Below are 18,808 nucleotides of genomic sequence, written 5' to 3'. Positions count from 1 at the left end.
ATACAGAGAAATAAGCAAATTTTCGATTATTTTCTGTATCTATAGAATAGTCCCTCGAATAAGGCATTACATGGTGCTGTACGCCCACGGCGATTTCTTAACTACCCATTACCCCGTAAAGTTGATTTTTGGTACATTGTTAGTATCTGCTATAACCTATAACCTAGTCAACTACCAAAAATCAACTTTATTGGTTAACTAGCTGACCCGACAAACTTCGTATTGCCACAAATTAACCTGTGTTGTACATAAATCATGAATCTCGGATGATCAGTTACGTAACTATGAAAGCATCCCAGGTAACCAATAAGCATCACCAATGCTATTCAAATATAGGCCAATAAGCATTTAAGTCGCCTTAAATGCTACTTAAATGCTATTTTGCCAAAATATACAGCTACTTTACTGATAACCTTTTTATAGTGTTGACAATGCTAGTTTACAGCTAATTACCGACACGAAGAATTTGAATACAATTTTGGATGTCAATTTACAACACCTATGCAGTCAAAAAGCTAACATACAATAACGTGCAGTATAAAATGCCAGATTTGCTGCTTACGTTAAGGCTTATTAGTTACCTGGAATGGGTTGTTTAATATACAAATTTGCAATTTTTGCTCACAGTAAAGTAGAAAACAACTCGCCTGTCCCCTCATTGCACAGCCAGAAAGCGGATAGTAATATTCGCCATGATTGTACAATATTTCGCCGAATATCATTTTGCGAACAATCTTAAGCGGAATGTACGATTTCACGGAAAACTTTTTTGTGGAAAGTACCATTTCGCGATCCTCTCCTGCCTCGCTGTCGCTCGTTCCAGGAAACCCAGGTAGACCCAGGAAAATAAATACACCTAGACATTAGTAATTTTTTCGCGGAGTTGCCTCCCCACAGTGGGCGGCGCTTCCGACGGCGGGTCGCCGGCAACACTCGCGGCCGTCTCGTCCTGAATGATCTAGTGTTACTATAGATAGTTTTTGTGGTCTTGTTATTGATTAATGTTTTATGGAAGAGTCTCGAACTTCTCGAGTTCGATTAGTTTTTGAGTTTCGCAAAAATTTCTGTTTTATTTGTATGAGAGTCCATATCCCCCTACCACAGGGGTGAGAGGTCTCTAACTATCATAAAATAAATTCAAGACTCCAAAATCTCCTACATGCTAAATTTAGTTCCATTTGCTTGATTAGTTCTCAAGTTATAAGGAAATTTGAATTTCATTTGTATGGGAGCCCCCCTCTTAAAAGGGCAAGGGGTCGTAATTCACCATAGAAAAAATTTCTGCCATCTAGAATTCCCACATGCCAAATTTGGTTATATTTGATTGATTAGTTCTCGAGATAAGAGGAAATTTGCATTTCATTTGTATGGAAGCCCACCCTCTTAAAGGGGAGATGGGCCATAACTCGCTTTCTAAAGAGGAGAGGGATCTCAATTCACCATAGAAAAAAATCTTGCCTCCAAAACCACTTACATGTCAAATTTGGTTCCATTTGCTTGATTAATTCTAGAGTTATGAGGAAATTTGCATTTCGTTTGTATGAGAGCCCCCCCTCCTAAAAAGGTAATGGGTCCTAATTCATCAAAAAAAAAATTGTTGCCTCCAAAAACACCCACATGCCAAATATGGTTCCATTTGCTTGATTAGTTCCAGAATTATAAGGAAATTTGTATTTCATGTATGTATCAGCATCAGGTATCAGCATCTTTGGCTCGAGCAGCACGTTCCTCACAATCATGTGGAAGATTTGTGCCTTGCCCATCTTGCCCGTGTCATCATTTACCTGATGAGGACGGGAAGGAAAACAGGAGGAATAGGAAGGGGTGGATGAGGAATTTGGACAAACACAAACATATATATACCGAGAGATTTTTGTACCCCCGAGGGGATACTGCAATCCTTGGTAGTTAACTTATCAAAAGTACACCCCCTGGGGGGTACACTCATGATAAATAAGAGCTTATAGCTCAATACCGCTTTCGGTAAGGAACATCAAAATGTCTCGTAATTTTAGTTTCCTAAAATCCGATTCATTTAAGACGTAGGATCCAAAGATCCTATGACGCAATTGTGCTACTGCAGGACAGTTGCACATTACGTGATATGGTGTACCGTAGTCGGATTCACATAAATTACAATGAAACGATTCAGCTCGCTGAATCGTAGCCATATGATAATTTAGTCTGCAGTGACCAGTCAGTGATCTGACAAGAATACTGCAATTTACCTTTGAGTGTTGCAAAAGAAATTTCGCAACCTTCTCACAAGGCTTAACAATGAAACTTTTCGTTTGACGACAAGTTTCAAGATTTTCCCAATAACGTACATGTTCAGATGAAAACCAAGATCGAATCTTTTGTTTTATCCAACATGCCGCAATTGGTAAAGCAGGTTCCGGTCCGAAAACCGACTTTTCTGCTCCAGATCTTGCTAGTTCATCAGCCCATTCATTTCCGGTTATACCAGAATGGCCAGGAACCCAAACCAGATGAACGGCATTTAGAATGCTTAGTTCTTCTAATTGGGTGTGGCAGGCGATGACTGTTTTAGATTTAGAATTAGCCGCACAAAGGGCTTTTATAGCGGCTTGACTGTCAGAACAGAAGTAGATAATCTTGCCTATCAGTTCTTTCTGAAGTGCAAACTGAGCTCCGCACATAATTGCAAAGATTTCAGCTTGAAAAACGGTGCAGTAACTACCCAACGAATAGGATTCCTCCAATTCCAGCTCACGGCAGTAAACACCAGCACCCGCGCGACCTTCGTACAAGGAACCATCGGTATAACAGACCACATAGTCGGAAATTTTCCTTTCCATGTAGCCTGACATCCAATCCTCTCTAGGAGGAAAGTCACTTGAGAAAGTCCTATACGGGAAAGTACGCATGAGCGTTACATCGCTAGGAGCAAGGGCAAACTTGTCCTCAGCAACAATTTGCGACCACAGTCGAGTATGACCAGTGGAACCGTCCACAGACTGCCAAAGGCCAATCGCGTGTAGTCGATAAGCACATATTAGTGCCTCTTGCTTCAGGTGGAAGTGTAGAGGTTTAATATTGAAAATAGCTTCTAGGGCGGCAGTAGGAGTTGTAGTAAATGCACCAGACATTGCCATTAAGCACATCCTTTGAAGATGGTTTAGCTTTGTCTGGACAGTCACAACTTCCCCTCTCTGCCACCATACAAGACAACCATACGCCAGTATTGGTCTGACAACGACCGTGTATAACCAGTGTATGTATTTGGGTTTAAGCCCCCAAGAGTTGCCAATTGCTCGTCTACATTGCCCAAAGGCCATGCACGCTTTTTTAATTCGGAAATCAATATTTGTGGACCAGTCAAGCTTGGAGTTGAGAATCAACCCCACGTACTTCACTTCGTTCACAACATCAACATCCGAATCGTAAAAGCGCAGAGCGCGAGCTCCATTGGTATTTCTACGTCTTGAAAATAAGACGATAGATGTTTTGCTCGGATTTACCGAAAGTGCAGTTTCTCGGCACCACGTTTCTACGACACGTAGTGCCTGCTGCATTAAGTCAAATAATGTGCTTATGCACTTTCCAACTACTAGGATGAGATAGTCATCCGCAAAACCATATGACGGATAGCCTAGACCATTGAGTTTCCTCAATAGGCCGTCCGCCACAAGGTTCCATAAAAGAGGCGAGAGAACGCCACCTTGTGGACATCCACAAACACTTTGCTTCCAAATGCTTGCTTGCCGTAAGGACGAAAAAAGCAATCGGTTACTAAGCATTTGTTCTATCCACTTTATGATTATTGAAGGCACATTATGATAACGAGCAGCCTCCAAAGTGGAAGCGAAAGATACGTTATCAAACGCGCCTTCAATATCCAAAAAAGTTCCTAAGCAAGATTCCTTTTGTGAAAAAGCAACCTCAATTTTATCCACCACATCATGTAATAAAGTGGTTGTAGACTTGCCACTTTGATAAGCATGCTGTGCTGAATGAAGAGGAACTTCTACTAAGCTTGTTTCGCGGATGTGGTGATCAACAATCCGCTCAAGTGATTTAAGCAAGAAAGACGTTAGACTGATTGGTCTAAAACTTTTGGCTTGCTCGTATGTCGCGCGTCCACCTTTAGGAATAAACTTAATGGTTATTTCACGCCATTGAGTTGGGATGTACCCAATAGCAATACTACACACAAACATCCTTCTCAGAATGTGTTTGAAGTACTTGAATCCTTTTTGCAGTAGAATAGGGTATATTCCATCTGTTCCAGGAGATTTGTATGGAGAGAAGCTGTTCACGGCCCACTCAATCGCTTCAGTTGTGACAAGTCTCCGAGCAAAAGCCCATGAGTCTAAGCCACCTAAAACGATTTCTGGATCGTTTCGAACTTCAGGTTCCACACAGCCCGGAAAGTGACTATAAAAGAGACATTCCAGGATTTCATTGTCATTCGAACAGTATTCACCGTTCGAACTTCGAATGTTATTAACCTGATAATCTTTCGATTTTGACAGTATTTTATTAAGTCGACTTGCCTCGCCGAAACTGGAAACGTTGCTACAGAACCTGTGCCAGCTCGTGCGTGCTGAAGATCGTAAAGCCTTTGCATAGGCTTTCCGGGCCTGCTTGAAAGGCTCCACGCCATCCCTCCGACGTCTATTCCAGGCTCTCCTGCATCGTTTCTTTAGTTCCGCGAGATGAGAGTTCCACCATGGTGTTCCTCTAGTCGTTTTAATAGTTTTTAGTGGGCAAGCTACTTCAAAAGCTTCCGCAATAAAAGATGTTGTGACATCTACAGCCACATCCAAGTCGATCGATGACTCAATCGTTGGTTCGAATCCTTGAAATTTCGTCGCCAGTTCCTCCTCAAAGAGTTCCCAGTCAGAAAATCTCGGATTGCGAAATGTTGCAGCGTTCAAGGAGACACCCAAATGATCAAAATATATAAAGCAATGATCAGATATTGGTGTCTCATTTGAAACATGCCATTGTGCCAACTCATGACTGATCCTGTTAGAGCAGAGTGTTATATCTAACACTTCCTCTCTACCAGCTCGTATGAAAGTTGGACAATTGCCAATGTTGAGTATTCCAAGGTTGGTACCACTCAAATATTCCATCAAATCAGAGCCTCTCAGATTGATATCCGAGCTGCCCCAAATGATGTGATGGGCATTGGCATCACTGCCTACAATGAGCGGAAGCCCACTAGATTGGCAGTATCTCACCACATTTCTGAAATCGTCGCTGGGAGACGGTTCATCGTGTGGTAAGTATGCAGAACAGTAGACATAGCGCCTATGGACATCATCCACGACGAGTTCTACTGTGACTGCACAAATATCTCGAGTAGTCAACTCAGAGATAAGGCATGCACTAATTGACCTATGCAACAATATGCATGCCCTGGGCATCAAACGGGGATTTGTCATACCAGTTTTGCTGAAAACAGCAAAGTTCTGGTTTCCAATATCCGTCGAATGAAAGTACCCCTTGCGAAAATATGGCTCCTGGACCAATGCGATGGTGACAGAGCCATTAAAAAGTTTTTCGCATAAATACAAATTTGCTGCCCGTTTGTGTTGAAGATTTATTTGTGCGACTCTAACTATTTGACTAGCGGAGTATATGCACAAACAATCTCCAACACAGATCAGACAGCAAATTGTAAGCGAAGCCAATTAAGTTGGCCAGAACGCACTTGGCGTAAAACCCATAAGGGAAATTGGGCAGGACTACTATGCTGTTCCCACGAAACGCAAGGGACAACAAAGATCGACCGTACCAGAGCCCCGCATGGCACAGTAGGAGCAAGATGCCCAAAGCACTCCGTTCGCGACTGGCATGTTTTCACCCCTCCAGCCATTCAGTCATCGGCACGGAGATAGACCTTGACTTAGGGGCACCTGATTTGCCGACTCCCGGCAGGATCAGGTCCCGTGGCTCAATTTTTGCCCAAACGTACAATTCGGCACCAACCGCCAAAGGGCGTAAGTGCAGATTGTGTAAAACAGACCGATTAAGAGTCTCTCTCTCTCTCTGTGCTAAGCCAGCTGAGAAAATAACTCTCTCCCGGTGTGCTCACACCCCGCAGCCGCGCCCTCCGAAAATCCTGCGCCGAACTGCACGATTAGGTAGCCGGAAACCACACGGCGAGTGTTCCACCTTCTCTGTCTGCATACGACAACCAAAGTTGCGTACCACCAGGTGCGCAACTTTGGCTACCGTACCCCAGCCGGCACCTCGTGGAGGTAGAGATAGGAGTTAGAAAACAGAGGTGATATATTTGCACATGTTCACTCATTTGCCAGCCTTGATGATGACTTACATGTCAAATTTGGTTCCATTTGCTTGATTAATTCTAGAGTTATGAGGAAATTTGCATTTCGTTTGTATGAGAGCCCCCCCTCCTAAAAAGGTAATGGGTCCTAATTCATCAAAAAAAATTGTTGCCTCCAAAAACACCCACATGCCAAATATGGTTCCATTTGCTTGATTAGTTCCAGAATTATAAGGAAATTTGTATTTCATGTATGTAGAAGCACCCTCTCTTAAAGTGGGGAGGGGTCCTAATTCACCATAGAAAATATGTTTGCCCTCGAAAACTTTCACATGCCAAATTTGGTTCCATTTGCTTGATTAGTTCTCGAGTTATGAGGAAATTTGTATTTCATTTGTGTAGGAGCCCCCCCTCCTAAAGTGGGAAGGGGTCCCAATTCATCATAGAAAAAAATTCTGTCTCCAAAACACCCACGTGCTAAATTTGGTTCCATTTGCTTGATTAGTTCTCGAGTTATGAGGAAATTGGTATTTCGTTTGCGTAGGAGCCCTCCCTCCTAAAGTGGGGAGGGGTCCTAATTCACCATAGAAAATATTCTTGCCCTCGGAAACTTTCACATGCCAAGTTTTGTTCCATTTGCTTGGTTAGTTCTCGAGTTATGAGGAAATTTGTATTTCATTTGTATAGTATCCCCCCTCCTAAAACGGGGAGGGGTCCCAATTCATCATAGAAAAAAATTTTGTCTCCAAAACACCCACAAGATACCTATAAAACTGGATTTCTGTCTGTCTGTCGGTATGTTCCTTATAGAATCGAAAACTACTTAACCGATCGGCGTGAAAATTTGCATGCAGGGGTTTTTGGGGCCGGGGAAGGTTCTTATAATAGTTAGAGACCCCTCCCATCACTAAGAGGGGGAGCTCCCATACAAATGAAACACAAATTTCTGCATAATTAGGGAACTAATCAAGCAAATGGGACCAAACTTGGCATGTGGGTGTTGTTGGAGACAAGAATTTTTTCTATGGTAAATTGAGACCCCTACCTTCTTTAGGAGGGGAATTCTGACCCCTCCCCCCTTTAATAGGGGGGGCTCCCATACAAATGAAACACAAATTTCCTCTTATCTCGAAAACTAATCAAGCAAATGCAACCAAATTTGGCATATGGGGGATTTTAGAGGCATGAATTTATTTTATGATGGTTTGAGACCCCTCACCCCTGTGGTAGTGGGATAAGGACTTTCAGACAAATAAAAGTTATATTTTTGCGTAGCTCAAAAACTAATCGAACTCAAGAAATTTTGGACTCTTTCATAAAACATTAGTCAATAAGGCTACTACAAATATTTTATCAAGTTTTTGTCCTTCCAGTGTTGGGCAACTGAACGGAAAGAGAATTTTTTAATCGACCATTTTTACCTAAAGTTTAAACGTGAAAACCAAATCTGTTCTTGCTTTGCATATATATGTTATTGTTTTCCATGCAAAAACCTACGAAAAGATAGAAAAAATGTCGATTTTTGCAAATTCTATTGTTTGAATTTCCATTTCTGTCTGGTGTTAGACGCGTTAACATGAGTGTATGGAGTCATTTTTCGAGTTCTTTAGGCTGTAGAGCCGGCAGACAATTGATTTTATTAAAAAAAATTCGACTTACATCCCACAAATTATTTTTTGCCCTCCGATTTTTGAAGGCAATTTCAAAAACTTTAAAAATAATTTGCCGGTTTTCTGACTAAGCAATGGGAGGAGTTGTTTTCTACTTCACTGTGAGGAAAAATTTGTATATTAAACTACCCATGCTTTCATAGTTACGTAACTGCCAAAATGAATCATCTAAGGTTGAACTCCTCAGAAACTTGCAAAACTCGAGATTGTGACAAAGATCATTCGAGATTTATGAAAATTGACCGCATTGGCAATCAAATACTGATGATTTCGTTTACTGATTTTAGACGTAATTATAACATGACGATTGTGACGATTTGTAACGTCAGTTTCAAGTAAAGTTAGGCTCCGTTTCACAGGGAAGTAACTTGGGACTGTTACTATTCTTTTCCCCTATATTTTTAATGATTTATGTACAACACAGTTTAATTTGTGGCAATACAAAGTTTGTCGGGTCAGCTAGTATGAAAATAAAATTGTTCATATACTTTTTTGCTAAAGTTTTTTTACTTTCTTTACCATAGAATGTCAAATTAGAGACAGTTTGCAGTTTTTAGTTAATTTGTTCAAAACTATTATAAAATAGGGGTGAATTGGGCAAAATGGGCTACTTATCGTCATTTCCGCACGTTGAGACCACCACCAATCTATTTCTCGTGACATTTTACGTAAGAAAAGTCACTTTTTACCCCTTAAAAACAGCGGCAACAGAAAGTTCCGTTTTTTCGGTCGATTCTGCCCCCACTGAGCCAACGTTAAGGCCGACCGCAAGACGAAAGTTATTTGCGACTTCTGAAACGACTAGAAAATTGACGACGATTGACCCCAGATCGAGTTGAATGGAGAGGATTGCTTGAAACAGCTCGAGCCACCCGGCTCTAGGCTGCTGACAACGACGACGACGTTTCTTTTTTATTATTGCGTTATTTTGTATTATTTCTTACCTGTCTGGTGCTAGACGCGTTAACATAAGTGTATGGAGTCATTTTTCGAGTTTGTTAAGCTGTAGAGCCAACAGACAATTGATTTTCCGTCATTTTTGTTTCATGTCATTTTCGTTCAATTTTTGGATCATTTTTGTATCATTTTAATATTATTTTTATACCATTTTTGAATAACTTATATGCTATTTTTGTTTCAGCATTGCTTCGCTTGTATATTATTTATTATTTTTATGAAATTTTGTACTAGTTTTAGACTGTTTTTTGGAATCTTTTTTGTACCATTTTTCTGATATCTTGTTCGGTGTTCCTTCCACGAGTCTAACGGAATCCGAAGCAGGGATGGTTCGATCACTTTGACTCAATTTTGATTCATTTGACACTACCGTCTCAGCCGAGCAAAATTTGACAAATTGATGTATGGGACATTTGTAGATAATAACTAGATCTACAATTTTGCTAAATAAAGTGTTGCTGTAACTTTTGTAGTTACGGCGCTACAATGCTAGTACCTCTTTAGTAACTAAATGAACGTTCATTTAGTTACTAATGAGGTACTAGCATTGTAGCACCGTAACTATAAAAGATACAGCAACACTTTATTCAGCAAAATTGTAGATTAAGCTATTATCTAGAAATGTCCCATACATCAATTTGTTAAATTTTGCTCGGTTAGGACGCTACTGTCAAATGAATCAAAATTGAGTCAAAGTGATCGAACCATCCCTGATCCGAAGATGACACTGTTCTTTTTAAATCCACTGTTTGTTTATTATTTTCACAAATCCATATTTCGTCTCTTGTATCACCAAGTTCGAAACAGACAGGAAAATTTGTGAAGTTGCTAGTAAATTATTCGAGTATTCTAGAAAATTATTTATCAGTTTTGTTTTAATATTTGTTTCTTGATTGTTCCAATATTATTTTCGGTTTTTGACAAAATTATTTGCACTACGATAGCTGGTTCAAGAGTTACGAATTTTGAAATAAGGAATGTTCGAGAAAATCGGAAAACTGACCGCATTGGCGATCAAATACTGCTTCGGAAACTGATTCGTTTAGTTCCATTTGATGATTTCGTCTGCTGATTTTAGAGGTAATTATAACATGACGATTGTGACGATTTCTAACGTCAGTTTCAAGTAAAGTTAGGCTCCGTTTCACAGAGAAGTAACTTAGAACTGTTACTATTCTTTTTCCCTATATTTTTAATAACGTGCGCTTCGCTAAGAACTGCACAGAACTGCAAGATCTTATCTACAAGATTATAGAATGGTGTCACGTAAACAACCTTATCATCAGCGTTTCTCAGTTTCGAGTCAGTGTTGTTAGAGACCTAGAAGTTGAACTGAATGCCAAATTGACCTTTCATAACCATTACTCCAACGTCATTTTCAAAACGAATCGCTAGCTGGAATTTTTTAGACAAGTGATGAGATATTTTCCATGATCGGATTAAAATTACTGAACATCAAAACCTTAAGCAAAAGGAGCCTAATGTCTAAAGCCGTCTTTGTCGCCAAACAACCTCCAATTTTTACTCAAACATATCACAGTAATGTGGTTTGTACCAACAAGTGAAACGGTGTTAATTGTGCAAAAATGAATTTTGTATAATAAATCTTATGTATCAAAGTATTAAACCTGATCGATTGGAAATTATATTGCATTGAAATTTCCGAAGTACGATTTCCATTCACGGATCAAAATCTTCGGTTATCAACCTTTAGAAATCGTTAGAGTCAGCAGTGTTTTCTCCCAATTATCCTGTCACAAAACTGCGAAGTTTGTCACATAAAAAGGTCACGTTTCAAAATTGGAATGCAGTACCAGGGCTTTGCTTTCAATGCCCTGGTCACTGGTCAGAGAAAGTATTGTAAAATTAACGGAAATTTTATGCCTCTCATCCGCTGAAATCCATAAAAATGTGTCACTCAACTGCAATAATAGCCTCATTCAGCAATCAACTTCTCTTATAACAGTTTACAATGTGAAATTTATTGATCTTCTAGGGCCAATACATGCCGACGTTAGAGCGTGGTAATTAATTATCGTCGTACCCATTTACTGGCAGCAAAGTTACCAGCCGTTCAATTGTTATGGCAAATGCGTACATGTCGGGTCCCGGCTTTTCCCAGCTGATCAAAGAAAGCGAAAACTACTAAACACCCGCGGATCATCGTTTTGCATTGCATTAATGGCAGTAACATTTCCTTTTCACTGTGTTTTGTTGTACTGCGAATCACCCGGGCTAAGCCGCTATCAACCTGTGTCTACATACTGGTAAAACGTAGCTACATCGAAGATTTCTCCATCCGATATCTCAACTGATCGCTGGAGCTGCCACAAACAGCTACGGGCTAAGCCGCAGCCATGCTTAAGATACTTCTATCGCGCACTCGGTATGCTAAGAGGAAAAATCGTGTCAAACGTTTTCGCAGGAAATTGTTCGCAGTTAATTGAAAACCACTGCATGAAGAAATGCAGCAACCAGCACAGCATTGTTGAACAGTCAACTCATCTTTGCGTACATGCGAATGGTGCTTACACACCACTTACCTAACATACCCCTTCAACACCATTGGTTATGCCTGAATAGGATGCGATGATACACTTTAGGATCATTGAGGAAAAAAACGTACGTAAGCTATTGTCTACGCAAGGCATCATTCATTCATGGCAGAATGAGTAGCGAAGTTAGTGGAGTTAACTTTCTACATACTCGAAGCAGCGAAAGTTATGGTAAGGATCGGAAGAGCTGCTTGCTTAATCATCCACTACGAGATTTGCATTATGTTTTGTGTTGCGGAACAAGGAGCATGATCCTTGCGTCGAAAAAGTTCCGGAAGGTTTACGATAAGCAAACCAAGGAAACCACATATTCAAATTTTGCCAACTAAAAACATGTGAACTTCGTTCACTATTAGTTCCCTCGTTTAACGAAATAGGCAATTATTGTAATTTTAATGTGGTTGCCACCTGACAGATCAGTGACTTAACATGCGCAAAGCTGTGTAAAGCTAGTGCTCCCGCTTTGCTGGGTCGTTATCTGGTGGGTGGCGAAGCGATGGTGTGAAGCTTTCGAGCTGAAAATGCAAATATCCAGTGAAATGAACTTGAGCAAATATCAACAACGCACCAGTCCCGTCGCCGCACTAAACCAAAGTAAGCAACACTCTTATGCACTTTCCTCCATCTCGGGTGTTGTACGGCTACGATGAGGGGTCGAAGTTTTGACATTCTTTGGTAGTGCGCAGCAAATGGCATTATTTTCCCTTCATCGAGTTAATCGTAAACGAGCGGGAAAGTTTTTGTTTGCTATACAAAAAATTTAGCCTTACAGTTTCGTCTATTGACATTTTTAGTTGAAAGTAAAGTTGAATATCGCTTAGGAATAAATTAGAAAACTGCGCTGTTGTAACTCAGGTGATTTGCTTTACTTTTAGCATTGACTTATTGAAAATCTACATAATGAGGAAATATTTTTTGACCAATCTCATTATTAATAACAAAGTAAGGCAATGTTTTTACAAACAGGCATATATTATTAATACAACTACATCTCTGTTTAACATATACATGGATATGGAAAAATATTGTTGAACATCAATTAATGATTATTTTAGACGTAATGATTCTTAAGAGGGCTGACAGGTTACTGTCTTTAAAGCCCGTTATCGTTCGATGATTAGGGACTTTTTTGCTGCGAATATTTGCATTGTATCTAGATGAAATTTCGTTTCAAAAAGACGGCGCTACTTGCCACCCCATCCGCCAAAGTGACTGTCCAACTGAAAGGTGAGATGGGTGAAAATTTGTTTCTTATTTTGAACCTGTGAATTGGTCGCCTAGGGATTTCGAATAAATTAGCAACATTTGAAGCCTTGAATAACAACACTCCCAAGTAACATTGTTAGTTTTATTACGCACTTATGACGGTTCTGATGACCGAAATTGATCATAAAAACCGCAATAAGAGCGCAATAAAACTGAAATTGTTACTTGCGCTACATTGGTCATTGTCAAATGCTCGAAAAAATAGTGTAAAACGTGCCTTTTGAAAATTACTACATGAAAGATAGCTACTCTCGCAGTAAGGAACTTGCCTACATTCTTGCATAGTCAACCTTCTTCGATAAACAAAGTAGTTTGTATTCAACTCGTTTTAATTTTCTTTCCTTCCTCTTTAAACGATTGCAAAATGGATTCCGAAGACAATTTCCTATATAGACATGTTTCTATCGAGCTTGCACCCTTCGGGGCTGCTGCATGCAACTCAATTACACCGCCACCGGCCGGGCAAAAAAGCTGACGGTTATGGTAGCAACTTCCAACGCACACTGCTGCTGCTGTTGCTGCTGACGACCAGTCACGGCCAATGTTGGGATTACCGCTATGCTGTGTACCAGTGGCCCATATATGCGGTAGATGCTACACACTCGCAATAGCGACTCACCCAGCAAACAAGCCCCACCGACCGCGGCGGTCTGGCCTATGCTGTTCGCAGCGGTGCTAATTTTGACCAAGAGAATGAAACTAAAACCTGCCCGGTTTGTTCCGATAAACGAGATTTCGTTCCTAAAAGAGATGGAGGAACATTAGAATCAACAAAATAGTCACAGAACTCGAATTATGCCGTATAATCTAAATATCAATTCTTTGCAAAATAATTTTTTAATATTGCTCTATCTATATAACAGCTAAAGAGAACAGCTTCTACACGTAAACGATAATACTAATTTATTACCAAATTGCTAGTTGACTGGCTGCTCGACAGCAGCACTAGCGTTTATCCCAACTAACATTTTCATATGTAGGTATATAATAGTTTGAAATCAGCATTACGTACACATATGCGTTCTTATAAATTGTATTTGTTTTAATGATGAAACTATTTTGGATGTGCTATACGTGATGAGTAATAATTGTAAGCGTTTCATCTATATAAGTGTAACTTGCGATAATATCCGATAAAACGCAACTCGCACCGTATTATTATACAACTCTGTGCTGAAAATCGCATATGTGTCCTTTATTATCATTATGTTTGGTTGAAAATTAACTTGGGCGCACTTTATTAAGCTTTAGTTAGGATTCCGAATTTGTTGAGAGATATTTACGATAGTTTTCGTTCATTTATATACGATTTGGTGCTAGCTGGGATACGACTAGACCGTTATTAATGCTTTATATAATTCAATTTGAGCTGCATTCTTATTTAGTTAATTAAAGCAAAGCAAAGCCTAAGTACCATTTTCCGTTTCAAAACTTCTGTTCTGTTTTGTTTTTTAATTCGATAAACTTCGCAGCCAGCTGTTAGAGTACGAGGCAATTGCGGGTCTAGTGATACGATCCTGTTCACTCTAACAGTCTCTCCCAGCTAAGATGGCTGGACTTGTCTAATAAGACTAGCACCGTACCTCGAGGCCTAATTGTTTAATTAAATGCCATACATTTTCATGTTCTGTACTTTAAAAAAGCTTTAAATATCGCTCCAAAAGTCCAAAAGACTCTAAATAATGATCTACATAATAATTTACCCCAAATGACTCAATTTTATTAATCGAGCAAACTTCCGATCATTGAGCTATGAGAAAGACAATATCTTACTAAAAATATGACTTTTGCAATACACTTAAGTCGCTTTTTACGCGAAGGATACGTCCCGCGTAAATCAAAACCGCATAAAAAACCGCGTGAATTCCGAAAATCGCGTAAAAACACCGCGTAAATTCCGAAAACCGCGTAAAAAAAACGCGTAAATTCCGAAAACCGCGTAAAAAACCGCGTAAATTCCAAAATTCGCATAGAAAAAACCAAAATTTCGCGTAAAAAAAACTATGTGGATTTCAACACTTCCGCCATCCGGGGTGAGATTGTGCCAAAAACCAAAAATGTTTATTTGTGAAAATTTATTATATCTATAGAAACTGGTGACCTAAATTCAAAATGATGATAAACATAACATATTTATTCATAACTTAGAATGGAACACAGATAATATTAGCAAACTATTTAGCTTATACAGGGTTTCAAAGTTCGCGATCAAAAATACTCGGAAATAACGCTTGTAAAAAATGTCCCGCATAAACCAACCCAAACGAGAAATCGCATCAACTTGCTATCTTGAAGGCATATAAACTAATCATTTACAATGTATTGAAAGGTTATTATGCGTTGGATAAGTATTGATTACGAAAATAATATTTTTCAAAACATTGTACTTTTCGAGCTTCACGGGGGTGAGATTGTGCCAAGCCATAGTGAACGATCCAATTTGTGGATTTCACATACACAACAAAAATACGTCAGTATACACCAGCACACTCACATTCTTTACTATTGAACACAATTTTTTGACAGATTAGATTGCATCATTCATTTTGGAGCAAACAGCATTATAGGTCCGCTAAATAATTTAAACTAATTTTTACTTTTTGTCTGGAAATTTCAGATACTTTGAATAAACACTCTAATATAAGACGAATATATTATACCGTGTATAAACTGCCAGTTTTAAGGAGAGGTGGAATAGGCTACATGTTCTGCGGCCGCGGGTTCTCGAACGAAGTAATGGTTACTTTTATTAAATGATCAAATAGGTATGCCCGCTTAGGATACACCCCTTCATATATCTCCCCCTTGTTAACCCTTGAAACGCTATTGGCTATATAAAGGCTGTCCATTGACTACGAACTCATTTTTAGTTATTTCCGGGTTATTTTCGTTCATACTTTTTGTATGATGCGTTGTTTTTGGCCAACCCCCTGCCCCTAATAGTCCACTTAGTTCATGGACGGCCCCATGTGAACTACTTTATACTGATATTTATATGTATTGTTTATAAACATGCTAATGTTCACTGTTTAGATTTTTAGCCTAACTTTATGTTTTTGGCACAATGTCACCCCCCAGAAGGGGTGAGATTGTGCCAAAGTTCACGCACTTCCAGTAAAATTAGGTTTCATTGTAACTAAACCATCTCTACGGTAGTTGTTACTTGAACAATTTAATATATCTTGATAGGTTTGAAATCAACTTAGTTCCTAAATTGTGTGTATACTGAGCTAAAGAACAAAAATATATACTTTTTTGGCACAATCTCGCCCCGGATGACGGTACGCGAAAAAATTGACGTTTTGAGCACATCCGCGTAAATTCCAAAAATCGCCAAAAAAAACCACGTAAATTCCGAAAACCGCGTAAAAAACCGCGTAAATTCCGAAAACCACGTAAATTCCGAAAACCGCGTAAAAAACGCGTAAATTCCGAAATTCGCGTAAAAAACCGCGTAAAAAGCGACTTCAGTGTACCTAACTTTGTTTAGGTTAAATAAGTAAGTTTAAACTACAATTGAAAATTATACCAGTTTAGTTTTAAGATTTACAATTTAAGATTAACAATTTTGAAAGTTTTGACAAATAACATACGTTAAGCATATCACATTTTAATTAGGGTGTCCAAAGAAGTGACCTTGTACGAGAAATATTTTGTATGTACTGTACACTCTGAAAGTATTTTGCAGGCAAAAGCATCCACCAGTGAGCAATTAAGATACACAGAGTTCAACGTGAGATGAAAAAATCGTCTCCATAGTAAATATTGCCTGCTGCGTAAATGACGTCCAAATTAGGTGAGGTAGACACAATTTTCAATTAACTCAGAAGATGAATAGTGTCAGTCTAGTCATGATTAATTTCGGATCTGGCCACCGACAAATCACATTTCGAATACAGGTTATGAAACAAAATTGAATTGAGATTTAACCTGGTGTTTAACCTTGATGGCTTGATTTGAATCTTTTCATTAGACGCGGAGTAGTATATCAAATTATAATCAGTATTTACTGAATCAAATCAATTGATTTGATTTTAAATTATTTCTGAGGGGAACGTCGTTTTAAAGCGCTAAGCATAACTTTAGTTTCAATCATCCCGATATCCATTTTGCATCTGCTCAGTTAACTTCGAGGTTCGATGCTGGTCTAACAAGCCAGTCGTCGTATATTCGAATCTCGGCTGGGCGATGCTGCTAAAGTCAACGGGATAGTTGCACTGGCCCCGTCCTGGTGTCTAGGTTTACAGCGAAAAATCTTGATACTTTCTTTCCCCGTAAAGATATCCACAAAGTCATTTGGAGACCAGTTTGGACTAAATCTATCAAATTCTCATCAATGACCGAGTTTCCTGGGAACTTTTTGGGGCCGGTGATACTACGGATCAAATTCCCACTCTCCGATAAACCCTCTAAACATGTCGGGAGTATTTCGGGGCAGCATACGATACAGTATAGCGCGAACAGATATGGCAGATAATGCCAGTTTTCCGGACAAACTAACGCGGCTGGTCAAAGCTACTCTGGAGCGAACACTCTCGAAAATCACTCTCGAGTTCTTTTGAATCGCGCAGATGTTTTCGGCAAGGGGTGTCTTGTAGGTTATTCAACATCGTTATTGAAGGTGTGATCCAGCGAGCGAGCATCGAAACAAGAAGAACGATCTTTGGCAAAAGTAGCCAACTCCTAGCCTTCACAGACTAGACATCATCACTAGAATCCTTTACAAAAAAAAACCTACGTCAAAATAAAAACGGAATCAAGAAGGATTGGGTTTCGAATTGATGCATCAATCAAAACCCAAATGTTGCTACATGTTGCTACATCGTCGTAATTGCCTATTCCCATCCTATCCAACACAAATTATTAAAAATATCAGCATTTTTATGATACACAATCCAAAACTAGATATTTCATAATATTTTAGTTTGTTGTCTATCACATGCGATCAATCAAAGTGAGCTGAGATCTATTTAAATGCTTTTTATCATTAAAGAAGTTCTACCAGCCAAATTTCCTACGTTTTTTTTGTGCGACGAAGAAGACAATGTCTACTAATCGTTTTAATTTCCGTCATTCATAAATGAAATTAACTCACGCAAGGCATTGTCGTTACTCTACACCCAGGAAAACTCGCCTGACCTACAGAAATTTTGCAGAATAATATTTGTCATGCCGTCCTACACAAATACATGCGCGTTAGCTTCGTAAACATTATTGTGATTTTTAGTTCGGACGATGAAAAATTTTAATGGACGGATTTTAAAAGGGTACGACGAATTTAAGAAATAAAGTCAGTTGCGTAATTTCAATAATATGCTTTAATTATCGCTTCTCAGTGATTTCAAAGTTCACGGATCGGAAGATAGGTATGTTTAGTCAAATCAACACAAGAACTTTTGGAGTATTCATTAAATCCATCCAATAAATGATGAAAATTAGAATGCCTTTACTTACTACGAAGGGAATTAGAAATAAACCCTATATATGGAAGAAAGAGGCTCCCGAGAAAACAACGTTCGCTTCCCACAGACAATGAATAATCACGGCAATTAACTGAAAGTGATAGATTGGTTCACATACGTGGGATCTCTAGCCACCGTCGACAAAAATGCGAGTAACGAGACTCAACAACACATTTATGCTGGAAGTCGAGCCAACTTTTCCCTCCACAAGATGCTTCGATCAAGGCATATACCGTCGTACAGAACTGATGATTAACAAAACGTTAATCAAATTGGTAGCCCTCTATGAACTTGAGACTGTAACTTTGCTTACAAAAGACATACGTGCACTGGTCGTATTAGAACAAAAGGTGTTCCCGACTATTTTTGGCGGAGTACACACGAAAAGCGAAGAGTGGCGCAGACTTATGAACCATAAACTGTAGGCACTACTTTGAGAGTGTCCCATCGTCAGTCAGCGAAAGTTGGGAGACTACGGTGGCCCGGCCACGACGCAAAAATGCCGGTCGACAGTGAAATCTGTGCTATTCAAGAACCTCACCGGCACCAAAAAAATAACGGCCCAACGTGTTAGATGACTATCCCAGGTTGAAGCCGACTCGCGTGTATCGAGACTTTCAACGAATTGGCGACGAA

Source organism: Sabethes cyaneus, chromosome 3 (genome assembly GCF_943734655.1).
Source record: "Sabethes cyaneus chromosome 3, idSabCyanKW18_F2, whole genome shotgun sequence".
Classification (NCBI taxonomy): Eukaryota; Metazoa; Arthropoda; class Insecta; order Diptera; family Culicidae; genus Sabethes; species Sabethes cyaneus.
The sequence above is the reverse complement of the archived record's forward strand: the minus strand, read 5'-3'. Positions refer to the sequence as shown.